The 10,187-nt window shown below is 37.7% G+C and overlaps 1 long non-coding RNA gene across 1 annotated transcript; it reads left to right on the top strand.

Annotated features, from left to right (window-relative positions):
• Positions 1-476: 476 nt before the first annotated feature.
• Positions 477-9,956, top strand: LOC150060172 (uncharacterized). The gene is made up of 3 exons (XR_016536116.1): positions 477-612; positions 5,976-6,082; positions 9,895-9,956. It is a non-coding gene; the product is annotated as an uncharacterized LOC150060172 (long non-coding RNA).
• Positions 9,957-10,187: the final 231 nt, after the last annotated feature.

The following is a 10,187-nucleotide window of genomic DNA, read 5'->3' on the forward strand; positions in this document are numbered from 1 at the left end:
CATGACCTAACAAGGCCTGGAAATGACAGAACTAATGTTGCAGAGACTGAAACTTTCAAACTATGATCTGGCCAAGTGCTAGTGGCTTACACCTGTTATTCTGGTTACTCAGGAGGGTGAGATTTGAGGGTCACAGTTCAGTGACAGTTTGGTCAGGCAAGCCTGTGAGAGGCTTACCTTCAATTAGCTACTAAAATGCCAGAAGTGGAGTTTTGACTAAAGTGGTAGAGAGCTGTCCTTGAGCACAAATGCTCAGGGACTGCACCTAGGCTCCGAGTTCAAGCCCAAGGGTTAGCAAAACAAACAAACAGTAAACATGGAGTTGTCCTGAAGGCACTGAGTTGGAATCATTTGGGAAATTCTACTTCCTGACATGTATATAATCGCCAGAGGAAAAAATGGTGGTGGTGGTGGTTGTGAGGTAAATGAAGAAGTCACTAGTTCAATGTTGGCCATGCTTGTCTCCAGACACACCTGACACACATGGAGAGGAAGGAGAAGCACAGACCTCTAGGCTGAAGAAGACTTTAGAAATATGAGACTCAGCAATAGTATCTTGCAAGAGGGAACACTGAAAAAAAAGAAGGAACCTGGGATGTGCAGCACTTGAGGGTAAGAATGAGATGAAACACTGGGTGATGGTGAGTGTGGCAAAAGGAATAAAGAACCTGAGGATGTAGACACCATCAGCTGTTGAGTTTGGGATCAACAGTGGTGCCTTAAAACCAACTCATCAGACTGGGAGTTTAGCCTAGTGGTAGAGTGTTTGCCTAGCATGCATGAAGACCTGGGTTCGATTCCTCCGTACCACATACATAGGAAAAAAGCCGGAAGTGGTGCTGAGGCTCAAGTGGTAGAGCTCTAGCCTTGAGAAAGTCCAAGGACAGTGCTCAGGCCCTGAGTTCAAGCCAGGACTGGCAAAATAAAAATTAAACAAAAACAAAAAACAAAAAAAAACAGCTCATCATATTGATTGCTGAAGGTGAAGAGAGAGGCAGTCAATAAATTGTCAAGGATCATGCACAACTAAATTGGATTCAAGAGACACGAGGAAAAAGTCCAAGTAAGGATAATATGTACATCTAGGATATGGAAATAAGAGGTTTCAACATCCATATAATGTACTATGTTATTTCTTTTCTCTTTTTTTCCATTTATGGTTTATCTCTTGTGATTACTGTATCTGACTTTGTTAATCAGTATATTGTATATATATATATATATTTGTTTATTTGAAATAGGGACGGTAAGGTGGAAAACAAGATGATTGGGAGGGAGTAGAGGGAGGGAAATGGGGACAACACCTTGAGAAGGGGTATCAATGTGCTAGAAGTAATGCACCCACTACCTGAAAAATGTAGCTGTAACCCCTCCATACATTATTCTAACAATGAAATACAATAATACAAAAGACAGTATATACAAGCAGGGGTGCAGGCATCAGGTAGAGCTACCAAACAACACTATTCTGGTGGAAAACTGAACAGTGTCTTGGGACCCACATTTCATTGGAGGACACAAGTATCATCCATGGGAAGAGGCAGGGAAAGCACTGAAAGAGCTCTTCAATACTATTTCACCTGAGCACCAAAGCCAGAGCAAAACAAGCACAAATCGAAGGGTCCAAAGAAAACAGAATATTCAAATGTGGATCAAAAGCTAGACAGCCTGAGTGGAAAGAGGAAATTCAATACAAGGAGAGAAAGAGTGGTGAATTTTCTGGGAAGACATTCCAATACATGTAAGCTTTAAATTCCACCACCAGTGCTTTGGTTATAATTCTTTCAGAGCCAATATTCCTCTACAAAGGTAAGCATTGGCTAGAGAAAGCTTATCAGAGAACCAGGTCCTGTCCTTCCCACCTGTGCCTTCCATTCATATGGACTTCAGCTTATTTATTTCTTTGTGCTTTAAAGCTACCCTGGGAAGGGTTATTAATATCTCAATCTTTCAGTTTAAAAAAAATCTCAAAAAGCATTTGTGTGAGAACTTCTTTTCTTTTCTTTTTGCAAGTCTCTGTTTATTTATTTTTATTATCAGGATAATGTACAGAGGGGTCACAGCTGCATTTGTCTGGTAGTAGGTGCATTACTTCTCACACATTGATACCCCTTCTCATGTTTTTGTCCCTGTTTCCCTCCCCCACCCCCAATCATCTTGTTTCCCCCCTTTTTCTTCCCTATCTCAAATAAACAAATAAACTTACATACAATATACTAGGCAACAAAGTCAGATACAGTAAAAACAGATAACCATAAAGGCAAAAAAGAAAAGAAAAATAGCACATTAAGAACAACAATCTCACAAGATAAACCTCTTGTTTCCTAAAGTTCATTTCACCTTATCTCATCCTATATGGCCTTATATAGATAGGTTTTGAGCTATTGTAATCCTCTGGTTGAAGAATGTGTGAGAACTTCTTTTGGTTTTATACAAAGTTCTTGGGAAGAGATTCATCTAGAAGGGAGTAGATGGCAGAACCTGCTCATCTCTGTTGAGCCCTGGACTGAACCCTATCTGCCTCTGACCTAAATGTTTAGAAGTTGAGGAAAGAGTTCTCAAAATAGACGACATCATCAGGGCTGAGTGAAAGAATCACAGATTTTCAGGGAAAGAATGTAAGTGAAAAGAAATACAAATATCTTGGTCATTAGCTTAATTTCCCCATGATTTGCACCTAATCAGTTATGGCAATAATTAAGTTTGTGCATAATTGGATTTAGTGAATAAGTAATCTTCCAGAAAAAAAGAAAATGGTTATGTTCATCTTTTTTTTTTCCTGTTCATCTTCTTGTTGCTTTTCAGATGGAGGTGAGATTTACTAAAGTTCCAAATGAAACTTTACCTCAAACATCTATATCTTTCTAGAAAAAATACTTTGAATTATTTATTACATCTACAAGGCCTTTCAGTCATAGATCAGTTTTTCTTGTATTATCCACATTGATCGTCATCTGTGACCTTAATTTCACTTTCTTCTACCCTTGTTCTCTCTGTGGTGTTCTCTGTAGCTGTCTTTCTGTGTCATGTGTTTACTCCAAACCTATGCTACTGCACTTCTCCATATACTAGCTGGTAGACACTTTCTCTTCTCATAAGGGGAACTTAGAATGATAGACAGAACGAATGGTGTTTATGCTCATTTTGGCCAGTAGTGTGAAGGCTTTGATTACTTTGTCTAATTGTTCCTTTAGGATTCTGTAATAAAGCTTGGAGGGAAATTCCTATCCACAGATCTGTTTTCATTAATATGGGACCCTTTATATTTTAACAATTAAAGAAAAAATAGCAAGGCCCTGGTGGCATACATCTGTAATTCTTACTACCTGTGAGGCTAAAACCAAGAGAATCATTATTTGAGGCCAGTCAAACAGATACGTGCAGAAGAACCTATCTCAACAGGAAAGTTATGCATGGTCATATACATTTGTCATCCCAGCTCTGATCAGAAGCATAAGCAAAAAATAGGAGGATCTGGTCCAAGCCATTCTAGGGAAAATTTAGATCTTATACAAAAAAGTGAACAGTTGCTAAGAAACTGTTCTGAAATATTCAGAGGCCTAATTGTTTACAGAAACTAAAATTTGACATTATCTCAGGAAAGCACAGGTGGTGGAGCTGGGAGAAGGAAAGGAAGAACAGGATGAAAGTTTTGCTCTGCATATGCCACAGGGAGTTGCATGGGAAGATGATCATATAAACAACAATATTTAAAACAATGTTCACAAACAATAAACAAAACAAATAATTCAATCAAAAAACAGGAAAATAGTATAAGCTCAGTTCACAGAGAAAGCGAGAGGGCTAACAAACTAATAATAAATTTTAAAAGGACAAGAATAGTAAGTTAAAAAGTAGTACAATAAAAAAGCAGTACAATAGCAGTTGATATTCTCAAATTGTCAAATCAAAAAATAATGTTATTTAATTCTAATCAGTATTCTGGTAATGAATTAGAGGTGTGGAAAAGATTATACCCTCAGTTCCCATATAAAACCTGTGGAGAACATGCTACAGATATCCCATCTACAGATGAACACTGAAACTAGAGAGATTTCTGGGACCTTCTCAGTCCTTCTAGAACCCTTTTGTCCCATTTTACAGATAAAAATGCTGAGAAGTGAAGTGAGAGCATCCCGAGTCTATCTCCTTACAGCCTTCTCAACCATCATTTAAGCTCACTCTCCACATCCATTATTCCTTTGCAGTTTTCCCAAAGTGAAGTTCTGTCCTGTCAACTCAGTGGCTTCCTCTACAGCCTCTTTCCCTGTGGCAGTTCTTACTAGTAGGTCATTTTTTTTACCTTGTCCTATGCATGTGCATGTTTCTTGTACCTGTCTGTGTTTACTGCACAGGAGAGAGGGCTTGGTGCAGAGAAAAGAGGGGGAAAAAAGCATCTGGGGCAAAGAGGAGGGAGATGTTAAGATAAATTTTAGAAATTTTAGAAATTAACACCTAAGTTCTAAATTTATATAGTGATAGATAGACATGTATGTGTATACAAACACATCTATATGGACATATAAATTATTTATACTTACAACGTGCAGTGCCTCCCAGGATTTTATGCTGTTTAACCTCTGAAAATCAATTAATATAGTCCAAAGCATTAACAGCCAAAAAGTTAAAGCCAGCCAGATATGGTGGCTCATGCTTGTAATTCTGGCTATGCAGGAGGATAGCAGTTCAAAGCGGGTAAAGAACAAGAGACTCTTATCTCAGTTTACCACTAGAAAATGGGAAGAGGCTTAGAGTTTAAGGCCCAGCGTTCAAGCCCCATGACCCACAAAAAAAATAATAAAAGTCATATGATCTTTTGAATTGCTGAAAAACATTTGATGAAATACTGTATCATTTCTGATTAAAACTCTGCAAACTAGGAACAGAATGCACATTCCTCAATCTAATGGAAGGAATGTAAGAGCAACCTCCAGCCAGAATCACACATAGAGAAAAGGTGATGCTCTGTAAGATCAGGAAAGAAGCAACAATTTCTGCTATCACCCCCTCTACTCAATATGATTCTGGAAGTCCTAACTCTGAAAATGGAAAGGGAAGTGTGACATGGCCTTTGTGTCAATAGCAAGGTCGTCTGTGCTGTCAACACTAAGAAAAGTAGAAATCACAAGTGATGTCAGAAAAATTGCAGTATAACAGGAGGTTTATCTTGTGTGATTGTTGTTTTTAATGTACTATGTTATTTCTTTTCTCCTTTTTTTTGCCCTTAATCTCATGTTGTTACTGTGTCTGACTTTGTTGCCTGGTATATTGTATATATATTTTTTCGTTTATTTGAAATAGGGAGGGGAAGAGGGAAAACAAGATGATTGGGAGGGCTTGTGAGAGGGAAATGGGGACAAAAACATGAGAAGAGGTATTAATGTCTGAGAAGTAATGCACCCACTACCTAATGAATGTAACTGTAACACCTCTATACATTATCCTGACAATAAAAGAAAAGAAAAAAAAGAAAAATTGCAATGTCTGAGATAAGTTTGCAAATACCACTCTCATGAATTCTAGAAATGAATGCATTGAAAGTATATTTTATTTATATATTAAAATGTTATTGTAAAGGTGATGTACAGAGGGGTTACAGTTATATAAATTAAATAAGAGTACATTTCCTTTTTAATTTCTTTTTGCCCAGTCTCAGGGCCTGAGCACTGTCCTTGGGTTTTCTCAAGGCTAGAGCTCCACCACTTGAACCACAGCACCACTTTTGGCTTTTTCTATATATATGGTACTGAGGAATTGAACCCAGGTCTTTGGGCATGCGAGGCAAGCACTCTACCAGTAGGCCAAACTCCCAGCCAGAGTACATTTCCTTTCGAACAGTGTTATCCCCTCCCTGCTTCCCTCCCCCTAAAGTTATTCAGTTCATTTTCAACATAGCGTCTTGTGGTTTTCATTGCTAAATTGGTTCACCCTTTGCCCCACTATTTCTGTGCTTCTCCTTCCCCTCTTCAAATCAGATATACTCATATTCAAGACAAAGGACACAGAAACCATAAACAGTGACAGAAGGAAAAGTGGAAAGAAGAAAAGTGGAAAAAATGAACCACAAAAAGAGCCACAAATGGTATAACAAACCTCTTACTTCCATTTCTTGATGATTATTTTGATAAGCATCATTTTATATGATATTATGCACAAAGCTATTGAGCCCTTGTGACCATTTCCTAAGAATATCTTCCTTTGTTCTCACTGAGTGTAATTATTTGTACTTTACTAACCATTGGGTTTACTTGTAAATGTATAGTCACATTCCAATTATTACAAGCAAAGGAAACCATGTAGCCTGTGTTTTTTGGGGGGGTCTGGCTTATAGCATATATTTTCCCAACTCTTTCCTTTCCCTTATAAATTGGGCAATGCTATTCTTTTTGATGGAATCATAGAATTCCATTGTGTGTATATACCACCTTTTCTTGATTCATTTGTCCACTGTAACCCCTGATATTAGGGAGGCTGAGATCCAGAAGATTGAGGTTCAAGACCAGCTTGGCCAGAAAACTCCACAAGACTCTTTCCAAAATAGCCAGCAAAACAACTAGCTTAATGGTATTACTCAAGTGGTAGAGCACCAGCTTAGCAAGCGAGCCGAGCAAGCACAAAGCTCTAACACTAGAATAGAAAAAAAAAGGTGCACATATTTTCTGCCTTAATCTTAGTGCTCACACACACATACACATACACACACACAGTTTGTCAAAATTCACAAAGTTTATTCCTTAAATATGTCCAGTTTGTTATCTCTACTCCAATAATTTTATAAAAGATATGTGAACATATGCTGGCTCTAGGATCCATACTAGACATTTACTTGATGGAAGTAATTACATTTGTCTATAACACATTAGTATAATATGTGTGTAATGGATCTATTCATAAAAGCCCCAAACTGGAATTAGAGCATGCATTTGTCAAGAGGAAAATGAAGAGATTGGGAATTAGTTATACAATGGAATACTATTTAGGAATGAGTAAATTGCCCATACATGGAACAATTTAAATGAATTCAGAATCATTAGGGTGACTGAAAACAGCTTTCACAAATAGATAAAATGTGATTATACTGTATGAATTCACAGGAAATACCAATTGCTAAGAAAATATCAGAATGGTAATATTTCATTTTGTTGCAGGACCAAAGACTTTTGAGAAGAGAGAGAAATTTCTAGCATGATTGAGACTTCTCACTTTTACCTTGATAGGAGTTTGGGTTACATGAAACATGAATTTGTTGGGCCTTATTAAATGCTATAGTTATAAACTGTAGTGGTAACTGTATATCTTATTTTAATAGTATAGAGAATCAAGGATGATTACTGAACCCTGGTTAGTGATGTGTTGGTAAGAAGGGGAGAAGTTGGTTAAGTATTACTTCAAAATGTATTCTGAATAAAAAGTAGAGGGACAGAAGAGAAATAGATATGGGAAAGAGTAAATATAGAACAATAGTAATTGCAAGAACTAGCTTATAGATATGTAGGTATTCATTGCCTTTCACTTTCCTGTATTTGTATGTTTTCCTCACCATCTGCTCTAAGTTTACACATGATTTTCTCATGTAGTCTGGTTTTGTTAGAGCTCTGTGACTTACCATGACCAAAAGGTGTCACAGAAAAATGATGTTCTACATTTAAAACCAGACCTCAATAGAAAGTTTGCCCTCAAATGACTAGTTGATAAGATACACAGCAGGGAGGGAGATGGCAATGTTTAAACCAAAGCCTTCTGGAACCAACTAGCCCTAATCTAAGCCTAGCCATGTTCTGTAGTGAATGCCTTTGACCATCAGCTGACCGTGGATGTACAAGTCATCTTGTCCAAGGACTGAGACACCTCCCAACTTACAGCTTCTGAAACTGAGATAACTAATGACCTAAGTTCAACGTCAATGCATTATAGAACCACTCTCAATACCAGTTTTTCCATAGGATTGTGAAGAAGATTCTATCTGATAACTTGAACTGACCTGAAAACTTAGAACAATAAGAAAATGCATACTTGTTTAGGAGTGTTGATAGATGATACCACTTCTATTCCCTCTCATTTTCTTTTTTCCATATATTTTTTATTGTAATTAATAGAAGGGTTACATGATGTTTGACAGATAGATGGTGCATTAATTCCCTTACATTGATACCCTTTCGCATGTCTTGGTCCCCATTTCTTCCCTCTCATTTTCTAAGAGTTTCCATAATGACCAGTAGAGTGGACTGAAAAGTTCTTCAGGAATATTGAAAGCATAGGCATAGTTTACTACTGTTTGCCAAGCCATTACTGTTCTGTTTCAATGCCAATCCAAACTGAGGCTTGTCATACATGGAAAGCAGACCTGTGGTGGAAAGAAAAAGCAGATCCAATTTTCAGCTTGGCCATTTCCCTCCTGTTCTGGAAAGCTTAAAGCTTTTTTCAAATGGCACCCACGGAATCACAAAATTTTCTGCTACTCCATCACGTTGCCTCGTGTTTTTCTAAAACTAAAACCTTCAGTCACATTTCATTTAAGAAGCAAGTTACCTAAGCTGAAACCTTGCCCAAGCTCTTTCACCACCACATACAAACTTCTGTTTGCTCCCTGCATTCTGCTTTCCAAGAAAAATAACTGGTCACATGCCTTGGCCAGGGATGGAACCCCTTAAAATGACAAAAGGGCAAAAGCTTCTGGGCAGCTGCCAGAAATTCCCAGGCCTATGGCAAATCTCCATCACACAAATGAGCAGGCCTCCTCAAACAGAAAATACCAAATACCCAAATGGTTGCCCAAAATAAATATCACTGTTATATCTGGCAATAAAGGCAGAGGCCTCCCTAAGGCTCTACAGAAGGCACTGGCCACAGGAATCAATGAGAAAGTAGAGAGCCATTGCAGAATGCTGAAACCAGAGCTTGACAGGTGGCAGTGACCACCAGCAGGTGAGGTACCATTCACAGTTCCCTCTTTTCTTTACAAATTGTAGCCCAATACTCCTGGTCAAAACACAGCTTGATAGCTGGATATGTCAGTACAATCCTAGTACTAAGGAGGTGGAATTAGTAAGATGGTTCATTTAAGGCCTTCCTTCTCCCTTCTTTCCTTCCTTCCTTCCTTCCTTCCTTCCTTCCTTCCTTCCTTCCTTCCTTCCTTTCTTCCTTCCCTCCTTCCTTCTTTTCTTCCTTCCTCCCTTCCTTCCTTTTTTAATTTCTCCCTTTATTCAATGAATACCATAATCTATAAGAACTAATTCATTTCTTTAGGTGTATTATGATATGTTTAATTTGTACTTTCTTGATTAGGGCATTTCGCTTTTATAAGTGAAATGGAATTCTGTACTGGATACAAGTTTCTTACTCCCATATACTGCAATGTAGAGGGCGATTATTACTCTTGTGTTATTACCAAAAGTGGAGGACTGAGCAGTCTAAAATTAGATTAACTGTGAGGAATGGCACACAGCCACACAGCTCTTTGATAATGGCTATATCCACAGCAGAGCACAACGGAAATCTGTCCAAACACTGCATTTAGTGATAATGAATGCTGTAATAACACAGATTGGTGTTTCAAAAACACCTTCCATTTGAGACCTCTAAATCTCCATACATACTTCCAAATGATGTCAGTATAATCACACTAAATCATTGCATATGATTTCTTTCTTTAAATGCACATAGTGGACAATTATTTAGTCATAAAAAGATAGGCTACAGCATTGATGAAACTTGAAATACATTGTGCTAATTAGAAAAAGGCAGATAGAAAGCCAGATAGTTTTATGACCCCATATACTTCAGTTAATACTCACAACCTAAAGTTTATTGTAATGATGTTCAGTACATGGATACTGTTGATTATGACAAAACATTTCATCATTTCAGATGGGTAATTCTGTGTCCTTTCTATAGCATTTCTTTCCCCAGGGTTTGAGAGCCATCAGTCTATGTTTCTGTGGATTGGCTTATTGAAAGAAAGGTATGTATTAATAAGCTGATAAAAATGTGACCAACCAAAGGAATGCTGGAAGCCAGTCTTGTGTTTCCTCTGGGAGTTGTACAAATCATTACATATGATCTTTTACATTGTGTTGTCAAATTGTGAGTCGAGACAATCCTTATTCACTGCACAAACAGTACATCATATATGGAAATGTAAATCATTTCCAATATGTAAATTTTATAGGTCTGACATTCTGCTTTCT

Source organism: Megascapheus bottae, chromosome 7, assembly GCF_031878675.1.
Source record: "Megascapheus bottae isolate mThoBot1 chromosome 7, mThoBot2.hap1, whole genome shotgun sequence".
In the NCBI taxonomy this organism is placed as follows: Eukaryota; Metazoa; Chordata; class Mammalia; order Rodentia; family Geomyidae; genus Megascapheus; species Megascapheus bottae.